Raw genomic sequence first — 9,373 nt, forward strand, 5'->3', positions numbered from 1 at the left:
CATCAGCGTCTGAATGTATCTAATTCAGCGTGCCTAAAATTGATGGGAAACGAGTGACTAAGTGGCCTGAAATAATGAACACCAAATTCTTCTAATGTAAAAGTTCATAAGTGTAAGATAGAAAAGATTCATACTCATGAAATCTGCCAGAAATATTTCTTTGGATTCTTCAAAATCAAAGGCATCATTGAACAAAACTTTGTCTACCAAAGTAGAAGAACAAAACTATGATGAATATGAAGATTCTGCAAATAAGACTTTTTCAGTGCCCTCATTCTCATCAAAGAACAGCTGGAATGATCATTTAAATCCCTGTTCCAGGCTGTATCAAAGCTCTCAACTTCATTAAAGAACAGTCTCTTTTTGCCTTTAAAACCACCCAAAATCAAGGATCAATCTGTAATTATGTTGTAGAACCACACAAAGAGGCAAAAATAAAAACAACTATTTAAAAAAGTTATGATACAAAATACAAGAGTCCAGACAAGACAAAAAATCATGAATCCTGGCTGGTTCCATGCTCTTTTTTAGCATTTAAAATAGAAGATCCAGATTTGATCTGTGTTTGTGAAGAAGTTCAATGAGTCAAAAGGTAGAAAACTGAGGACCTAAAAATCTCAGAAGAGTGAACAGCTGAATTCGGAATTGTGTCAATTTTTAAAAGACCTGCATTCCTGTCCAGCTAGGTCAGCATCAAACAAGTTTTTAGCACAGTCAGACTGATTTAGTTAAAACTTTAATTGGATGCTAAAAAAGCAAGTAACTTGGAAAGAGTGTATTTAATGTCTAAGGAAACAGTACAGAACAATGGAAGATTGCAGTAACTATGCCTACAATGTGAATCACAAGAATATGGGTTTTACATTTCATTTAATAAAACCCTCAGGCCAGGTTTCAGGTTTTTCACTAGGTTTCTGATCTGGCAAAAATCACAACAAACCCAGAGGGATCCTTTCTCTTTTGATTCCCAGGATCCACTGCGGTATTGCCAACCACTCACAAGTCATGAGTCAGGGCCTGCAACAACCATGAGACTGACTTAAAAATCACAAGATGTGTTTTTAAATAATACATTACAGGGTTTTTTTTTTAAGTTTGCCTTCTGATATTTAAACCTTCAAGGTTCATGTTTTCAAGCTTTTCTCTGCAACCACTTACATTGTTTTAAAAATAAAAGCTGGAGAATCTCCATGATTCCAGGAGCGGAGACTGAAAGAGGAAAAACATCACCAGATATCCCAAGAGTTGGCAACACTGGAGAGGTCTCATTCCCTACAAACACCAGAGAGCCGCAAACCCTTCACTCTGACTTTACAAGAAATGCAGTGAGGGGAAGTCACCGAGTTACCCTCTGGTGGGAGATATTTCCACATAAATAGGCCCAGGGGACCTCTTTCAATTTTTAAATGTCTTACTCATTTTGCTGCTAATACCCAAGTTTATTAAAACAATTATTTTTTTTAAAATCTAATTTCTTGCCACTGATGCCGCTTGTTTGTTCTTTGCATTTTGCTCAGCTTGGGAAAGTGAAAGCATGCTGGTCAATTTCATTCTGCTTTTAGCCAATTTTCATAGTGAGGGAAGCCCAGCTGCCTTTGGCTTCACTCACTGCAGCAAAAGGTATTAATGTAAAAAAGTGATCATATTTTAATTAGCATTAAAATATAAAATTATCACTATTATTAAGTTCTAGAATGAATAAGACCTAGATAGTCCAGGTCCTTTATCACTCCATGATCTACTGTTTATATTCAGCAATAAAGGATATTTATATGCACCAAAAAAGCGCTCACGTTTTCTGAACCAGGAAGATAATTCTACAAGGCGCTAAGCACCCAAATCTCTCGCTCTTTGCACCTTGCAGGATATTTGCCTAATCCTAGTGGTGGTATAGTGATAGGCACATCAGAAATACACAGAGACAGATGGATAGATTCCATAGATTCCCAAAGAAAGAAAACTGGGAAACGAAATTTACAGCAAAAGGAGATTCGGCGCAAAGACTTGCTGAAGCTGATAATGACATGACAAGAATTTATTGGATGGAGAGAACAAGAGTCCCTGGCTCTGTAACTGACTCTAAGCAATTCCATACCCTCTAAACAACCCCTCCCCATAGTGAACCCTCCTGTGGGGATTGCTGAATGCCATGTGTAAGTCCACAGCATGGACTAAATGAAGAAAACAAACTGTAAACAGCTCTGCCTTCCAAAAACAACAGGGAAGCAATGCAGCCCCCAGTGTTTGGATTCTCTTTTCCCATCATGCTGAGATAATCCACAGCTCCAGGCGTCAAGCTTGGCAGAGCTTACAGCACTTTCCCTAAGTATCAGGCAGGCGCTTCACATGCAGAAAGTGAAACAGCAAGAGATCTTACCTAGAGCGGCTCTACTGAAAGAGTTGCTTAGCGGAGGGGTTCTCAACTGCTTCTTTCTGAGTCCCCCACCCCACCCCAACATGCTATAAAAACTCCATGGCCCACCTGTAACACAACAATTGTTTTCCTCCATATAAAATCTACGGCTGGCATTAAGGAGTAGGAAGCAGGGAAATTGCCTGCGGGCCCACGCCACAAGGGGCGTCACAAAGTTAAGTTGTTCACGCTTCAGCCCCAGGTGCTGGAGCTCAGGGCCCCAGGCTGCAGTCCTGTATGGCGGGACTTCAGCTTTCTGCCCTGGGCCCTTGTGAGTCTAACGCCAGCCAGACCCCCTGAAACCAGTTCACAGACCAGGGGCCTGTTTTACTGCAGCATTCAGGCCAGGGGCTTGGGATCACTGTTGTTGCAGAGCAGAGGTGGGCAAACCTTTTGGCCCAAGGGCCACATATGGGTATGGAAATTGTATGGAGGACCATGAATGCTCATGGAATTGGGGGTTGGGGTGAGTGAGGGCTCTGGCTGGGGGTACGGGCTCTGGGGTGGGGCCAGAAATGAGAAGTTCAGGGTGTGGGAAGCTGCTCTGAGCTGGGGCAGGAGGCGGTTGAAGGTTCTGGCTGGGGGTATGGGATCTAGGGTGGGGCTGAGGGGTTGGAGGTGCAGGAGGGTGCTCCAGGTTGGGACCAAGTGGTTCGGAGAGCGGGAGAGGGATCAGGGCTGGGGCGCAGGAGCGAGGCAGGGATACAGGCTCCAGGTGGCGCTTACCTCAAGCAGCTCCCAGAAGCAGCGTCATGTCCCCACTCCAGCCCCTACATGGAGGTGCAGCCAGGCGGCTCGGTGTGCTGCCCCTGCTGCTCCCATTGGCCATGGTTCCCTGCCAATGGGAGCTGTGGGAGTGGCGCTTGGAGCGAGGGCAGTGTGTGGAGCCCCCTGGCTGCCCCTACACATAGGAGCCAGAGGGGGGACATGCCGCTGCTTCCGGGAGCTGCATGGAGCCACAGCACGTACGTAGTGGGGCAAGCCCCAGACCCCGCTCCCCAGTCAGCGGGAGCTTGAGGGCCGGATTAAAATGGCTGAAGGGCCGGATGTGGCCCCTGGGCCATAGTTTGCCCACCCCTGCTGCAGAGGCTGGACCCTAAATGGCTGAGGGCAGGGAGAACTGCATATTATTCAACTGAAAACAAGCTGGACAATTAAGAAGCAGCCCTGACCCAACTTTCCTTGAAAGGCTGCAGGCCATGACACCAGATCTCGTGACCTCAGGGCGGGCTATAGCCATCTCCACCAAGATGTCACTGTTTTCAGCTGAATCACCTGTGCAGTGGGGAAGGGAATCGTGATCACTGCCCCCAAACCCAGGTTAATACCACTTGAGCTATGTTGGGGCTTATTGGCTTTTTTCAGGCCTCAATCAATACAGATACCAAGAGCAAACTAACCTACTAAGATTACTGCACCGCCAAGATCGAATGTGATTGTTCAAATGTTGTCACTGTGCGGGAGGGCACGTGACCTCCCTAGGTGACTTCTCCCCGCCCTGCTCCCAGTCCAGGGGCCCTGCGGTCTCCAGGGGGCGGCCTGCTTCTGCCGCAGCCAGGTGCTCTCCCGGTCAACCGCTGCGCTGCACCGGGCAGGGTCCCAGGTACCATGGCTGGAAGAGGCTCCGGTCCTGCCCCTTCCTCTCCCTGCTGAAGGGGCACTTGACCCTTCATGCCCCTCCCACGAGTCGCCTCTCGTCATGACCCATCACACCGCTGCCGGGCACGTTGCTGAAACACAATGTTGTGATTAAAGGTTACGTCGTGCCAGTGCAATGCCATGAGGCTGGGAAACTTACCATCATGACGGATTCATCTGACCTCCAAACCCTGACTTCAGCGCACAGAACAGAGAACAAGAATACATGCATGCACACACTCATGCATACCCTATCCCCATCAAGCGGAGGGCATAAGGGTGCACAAACATCAGTACGTTACCCAGCATGGATGCAGAGGAACTCTGGGAGGAGGAAACAACCCCCTCCCCCACGGAGACAGTCTTACATTTTAATGGAATAATGAAATGAAATACAGACCTTTTATTATTTTAAAAAGAAAATCTGTAGCCTCTGTTTAGCCACAAACAGCAACAGAGCAAACCACAACACTACCACCCACCAATGTGTCTCCATCAGACCTCTCGGTACCAGCACACGTCAGTCCCTGTGCCTGTAAGTCCTTATCTTCTTCGCTGAGAATGCCTACCAGCGGTCCAGCTGTGATGGCGGTTTTGGGGACACTTATCCACTGGGAACTGGACTGAAACTCCCTCCCCCCAGACTCATTTCAGAGAGATCACCAAACACCCCTGAAATGATCATCACTTTTCAACCCCGCTAGCCCAGCCTGGATCCCAAGCAATCCCCTAGAGTGAAGGATGAGCTACTCTAGCACCAGCCCCCTGAGCCTGCGAAGCTTTTGAAATATTTAACTACAGTTTCTACATCCTGCCACCTGCTCCCCACTGCCCAATAGAGGAGCCACTCCCTGCTGCTTTGTGCTTCCCTACTCCAATATCAGATAAGCATCACTGAGGACAATGAATATTTCAGCAGATTCAGACTCTGGACCAGGCATCTCTCTTCTCCATTCTCATGAATATTTAAACTTCTCCATAGACAAACCCCTGAATGCTCTACTCATGAGAGTCAAAGCTACTGAGGGCAGCCACCTGTGCTCTATTGTCTTGCAGGACAAAGACATGTCATGATGTTGTATCATGACAGTCTGACATTTGCACTTATCCACTATAGCACTAAATCAGCGTGCTGTGGACCATTCTCCTCACACTGGGATGTAATATCAGGGGCATACTTGCATATACTCATCATGCCTCAATAAATCTAGGTTTGATATCCCTGGACAACCATTTTTCCTCTTTTACCTTCCAAGACATTTGAGGTTCCCTGTGATGTCCTTTCCCACTGTTTCGAGATTTCATCTGCATTGGCCCAGGGACAGGACTTGCTTGGCTGTTGAATGGTTGCTCATCTCTGTGCCACTGGGCACAGCTCTCAATTACTGCTTCTTCATCCTTTGTCCAATGCCCAGGTATATGGTGATGGGCCATGCAAGGACAAGTCAGAGTGTCATACATTCATAAAGTTTAAGGCCAGAAGGGATCATCTAGTCTGACCTCCTGCATATCACAGGCTGCCAATGCTAACGAGCGTTTAAAGTGCAGGTCTACTCAAAAAAGCGATTCTAAAATGGCACTGTGGGGCTCTGCTTTATAGTCTCTCAGTGATTTCCATACCAAATATGCTCAGTCTGCAAGTGAAATGAGGGGTTTCTAAATATGAGCTCCGCCAACTGACCCTGGGATCTGAGGGTCATGCTGGGCTCTTTCCTTGTCACCTCCATCAGCAGCAGTAAAGATTCTGCGGGATCACTTACGCCTCCCCTGTGACACCTATTGCCATTGCCTTCAACGAGTTTGCACAGGTGTCACCAGAGCATGGTAAACAATTATGCAATGATGCACAAGGAAGGATAGCCTACAGCTCCCCCCCCCCTTAGCTATGCTGTTTCTGTAGGGCTCACAGGAGTAAAAGGCAGTAAAACCTGATTATTTATTTGATTTATAAAACAACAATAGGCATCTAGCTCACACTGCAGGTGCAGGGGGACAATTAATTAAAAATACAATGTAATTAATCACAAAAGTCAGCAGCTATATGCTCAAGAGGACGAGCTGTGGAGAAAGAAAGGGTTGTTTTTAGATAAGTCACTTTTCAGAGCCGAACAGTGCTCTAAGGATGCTCTAGCCAGGCTTAAAGGTAGAGCTACTGTTTTCATGAGATCCCTCACAATAGCACCCTAGCATTCCAAACATACTCAAATCTCCTTAATTACTCCTGGAGCTGATCAAAGCAGAACTGCTACAAAAATCAGATGGCACAAATTTCAGGATGGTTGATAACCCTAGGAAGTGTAACATCTCTTTTCAGGGCAGGGCAGCTGTGGAATTTAGCTAATAGTTGTGTTGCTGATGCAGGAGGCAGAATGGAGTCCAGCTTGTTCCACCATAGTTATGTTGGCCTAATAGGAGTAAACATTTTTTTGTGACAGTAAAGTCAAGTACATAGATCTGAGAGTCAGAAGGGGTGATAATGCTCAACTAATCTGACCTCCAGCATAACGCAAACCATAGAACTTCCCCCAGTGATTCTCGCATCAAATTCGTATCTTCTTGTTGCATTAGAACATAAGCACCCAGGCTCAAGTCCAGATCCTCAAAGGCATTTAAGCACCTAAGAACCTCTGAGGATCTGGGGCTAACTGTATAGTGCCGGGGTATGTATGAAAGATACATACAAAATGCAGTTATACAGTATGTATAAGGTGATGGAGGAGAAACACAAAGGTTGCAAGAAATGCCAGCTGTAATACAATACTTACAGCTCCTAACAGACAGCTGAGTTACCTGGGATCTAATTTCCTACGGGCAACATATTCAGTGGCAGGCAACTCCTCAGCCCCTTTTAGTCTGCAAACTATCTGCAATGGAAAATTCAGACCTAAGCAAAGGCACCTAGAAAAAAAATTAAACTGCATTCTCTGAAATATGCAAAGGGTCAAGTGGTCTGAGGTGCTAAGCTCCCTTCAACTCCACTTGACTTCTCTGGGAGTTAAGATGCTCAGCCTCTTTCAGGCTTGGGTGCCAAGTGCTTTGCAGTGTTCCCATTACTTAGAAGTAGAACAATAATGATGGTTCAACACTGAAAGGCACATCAGCTTCTCTCTCCCTTCCCCCATGCTGACTGATTGTACGCAGCTTTATCAGTAGGTTTGCTCACATCCCATCCCATCCCCTCTCACCACCCCAACCCAAAAATAAAATACACAATCAAACAGGCTTGCTGAGGACATATGGCCTTCTGTGAAACAAGTAGTTGAACAGATCCATAATTTGGCATCTTGCTACCAGATCTTCTTGCAAGAAGTCCCTGCATTTACCAAGCGCCAGTAGGATCCCATTACAAACAGGATCTTTCCAGAGGATTGTTTTTAATTTTTAAAAATCATTCAGTGAGGCACTCAGCTGTGTCACCACAAAATGCCAAACAACAAAGCAAAAATGCTTTTAATGCACTGCCTTTTAGAGAGCGGAGGTGTTTCTAGGATGCTGTCAACAGGACTATAAAATAATCATCATTTACATTTTTCCAGAAAAATTATCTGTAGCAAGAAATTTGCAAATTGTGGTTACATCTGCCTGTCACTTCAAAAAGTGCCAGTCAGGCCCCAAATGCAGGTTCAGTAATTTATTTAGGAGATATTTCTATCATCATGCAAACTTCTACCTACAGTATTTGCAACCCAAACATTACTGCCCTGTGCTAATGCAGGAGAGTCAAGAAAGCACTGCTAATTCCTCTGTGAAAATGTATGGAGCACTGCAATAGTCATCAAAAGAATTAGACCAAAAGTATAAAAGTATAACTGGGTTAAAAAAAGAATAAGAGGACAGGTCCATCAATGGCTATTAACCAAGATGTTCAGGGATGTATCCCCATGCCCTAAATCTCTGACGGTCAGAAACTGAGTATGGACAACAAGGCATGGATCATCACTCCATAATTGTCCTGTTCTGTTCTCTGAAGCACCTGGCACTAGCCACTATCAGAAAACAGAATACTGAGCTAGATGGGCCATTGGTCTGACCCAGTACAGCCATTCTTATGTTCTTAGAACGGGTAAGTGCAACAAACTGAATGAAACACAAGAAGTAAACAGAGCATTAATGTAGAAAAGCAAGTCAGATTTTAACTCTCTTTCTATTTTAATAAACTACTACCTGAAGTTAATTCCCTGTGCTGTTAGTAACACTGGGAGGACATTTAGGTCCCAATCCTGTCCTGTAACTGGTTCCACATAGAGTCTAGACAGATCCCTGTGCCTGCACAGAGCTAGATGCAGGATCGCAGCCTTATTTTTACCACTCTTTTTAATCTTTTAACCCAGATAAACTGGTGAGCTGAATTTTCCATGAACTCTGCAAAAATTGTCAACCCTCCGTCATCTCCATCTGAGCAGCCAGTGCGTTTTTCAATTAAAATACACCCCCACACACACACACACATACATTAAAAAGAACAGTTTCGGTGCTTCTTGTTTAAAATTGTGTTTGCCCAGCTAGAGAAAGCCTGTACAATTCTTTATCCTCCACCCAGGGCGAGGTGCAGGGAGTTTCCAAACAGTCCACCACCACCCCTGTAGGGGAAAAAAAAAACACAAGTATGTAGAGCCGCAGCAGAGTTTATCTGCCCCCCGCCCCGGGAGAAGGGTCCGAGGCCGGGGGGCGCCTCCCAAACGGAGGGGAACCTGAAACAGCCAATTCTCGTTGCAGGGGGGTGGGGGGTTAAGAGGAGCTAGAAACTCTCAGACTCACGCATCAGAGCAGGTGCTCTCCTCGGCCAGGTGCGGGGAGGGGGCCCGTCGCTCCTGCCCCGCGGGGGGCTGCAGAGCCCGCTCTGTGCGCGTGGAGGCGGGCACATACATGGGGGGCTGCCTGGGGAGAGTCACGACGTCGGCGACCGGGGAGGTGGGTGCCCCGGGGGCCGGGCATTGTGGAGGGGAGTAGAAAAGACGCCGCTGCCGGGCCGGGCCGGCTCGCCCCGCGCCTCCAGGCTCCCGGGGCACCGGGAAGGGCAGCGGTAAAGGCACGCGGGAGGCGCGCAGCCGGCTCCTCAGCCCGGCAACCCAGGGGAGGTGCCGGGCCGCGGGGAAGGGGAGGAGGGGCCGTCCCGCCCCGCCTGCCCCAGCGCAGCCCCCGCCCCAGGCCGTGGAGCTCCTCCTCGGAGGGGATCCGGCCCGCCGAGTTTCAAGCGACCCCGTTCGTCCTTAAGGATCCCACAGCCCTGGAGAGAGGCAGACACACGCTGGGAGCGCCTCACCTGGCCTCGGGGTGGGACTGTGCAACGAGGGTGACCAGGCAGCAAATGCGAAAAGTTGG

At 47.4% G+C, this 9,373-nt stretch overlaps 1 protein-coding gene across 4 annotated transcripts in view; it reads right to left on the reverse strand.

Annotated features, from left to right (window-relative positions):
• GPR156 (G protein-coupled receptor 156) overlaps positions 1-9,144 on the reverse strand; it is a 66,657-nt gene extending 57,513 nt beyond the window's left edge. For 3 of the 4 annotated variants that reach the window (XM_084647718.1, XM_084647720.1, XM_084647717.1), the window contains exon 1: positions 8,810-9,143. The gene's annotated coding sequence lies outside the window, so the exon portion shown is untranslated. Of the gene's footprint in view, positions 1-8,809 lie in introns of all 4 variants that reach the window. The other variant, XM_084647721.1, reaches the window with a different exon arrangement.
• Positions 9,145-9,373: the final 229 nt, after the last annotated feature.

This window comes from Lepidochelys olivacea (assembly GCF_965140295.1).
Source record: "Lepidochelys olivacea isolate rLepOli2 genome assembly, chromosome: 1".
In the NCBI taxonomy this organism is placed as follows: domain Eukaryota; kingdom Metazoa; phylum Chordata; order Testudines; family Cheloniidae; genus Lepidochelys; species Lepidochelys olivacea.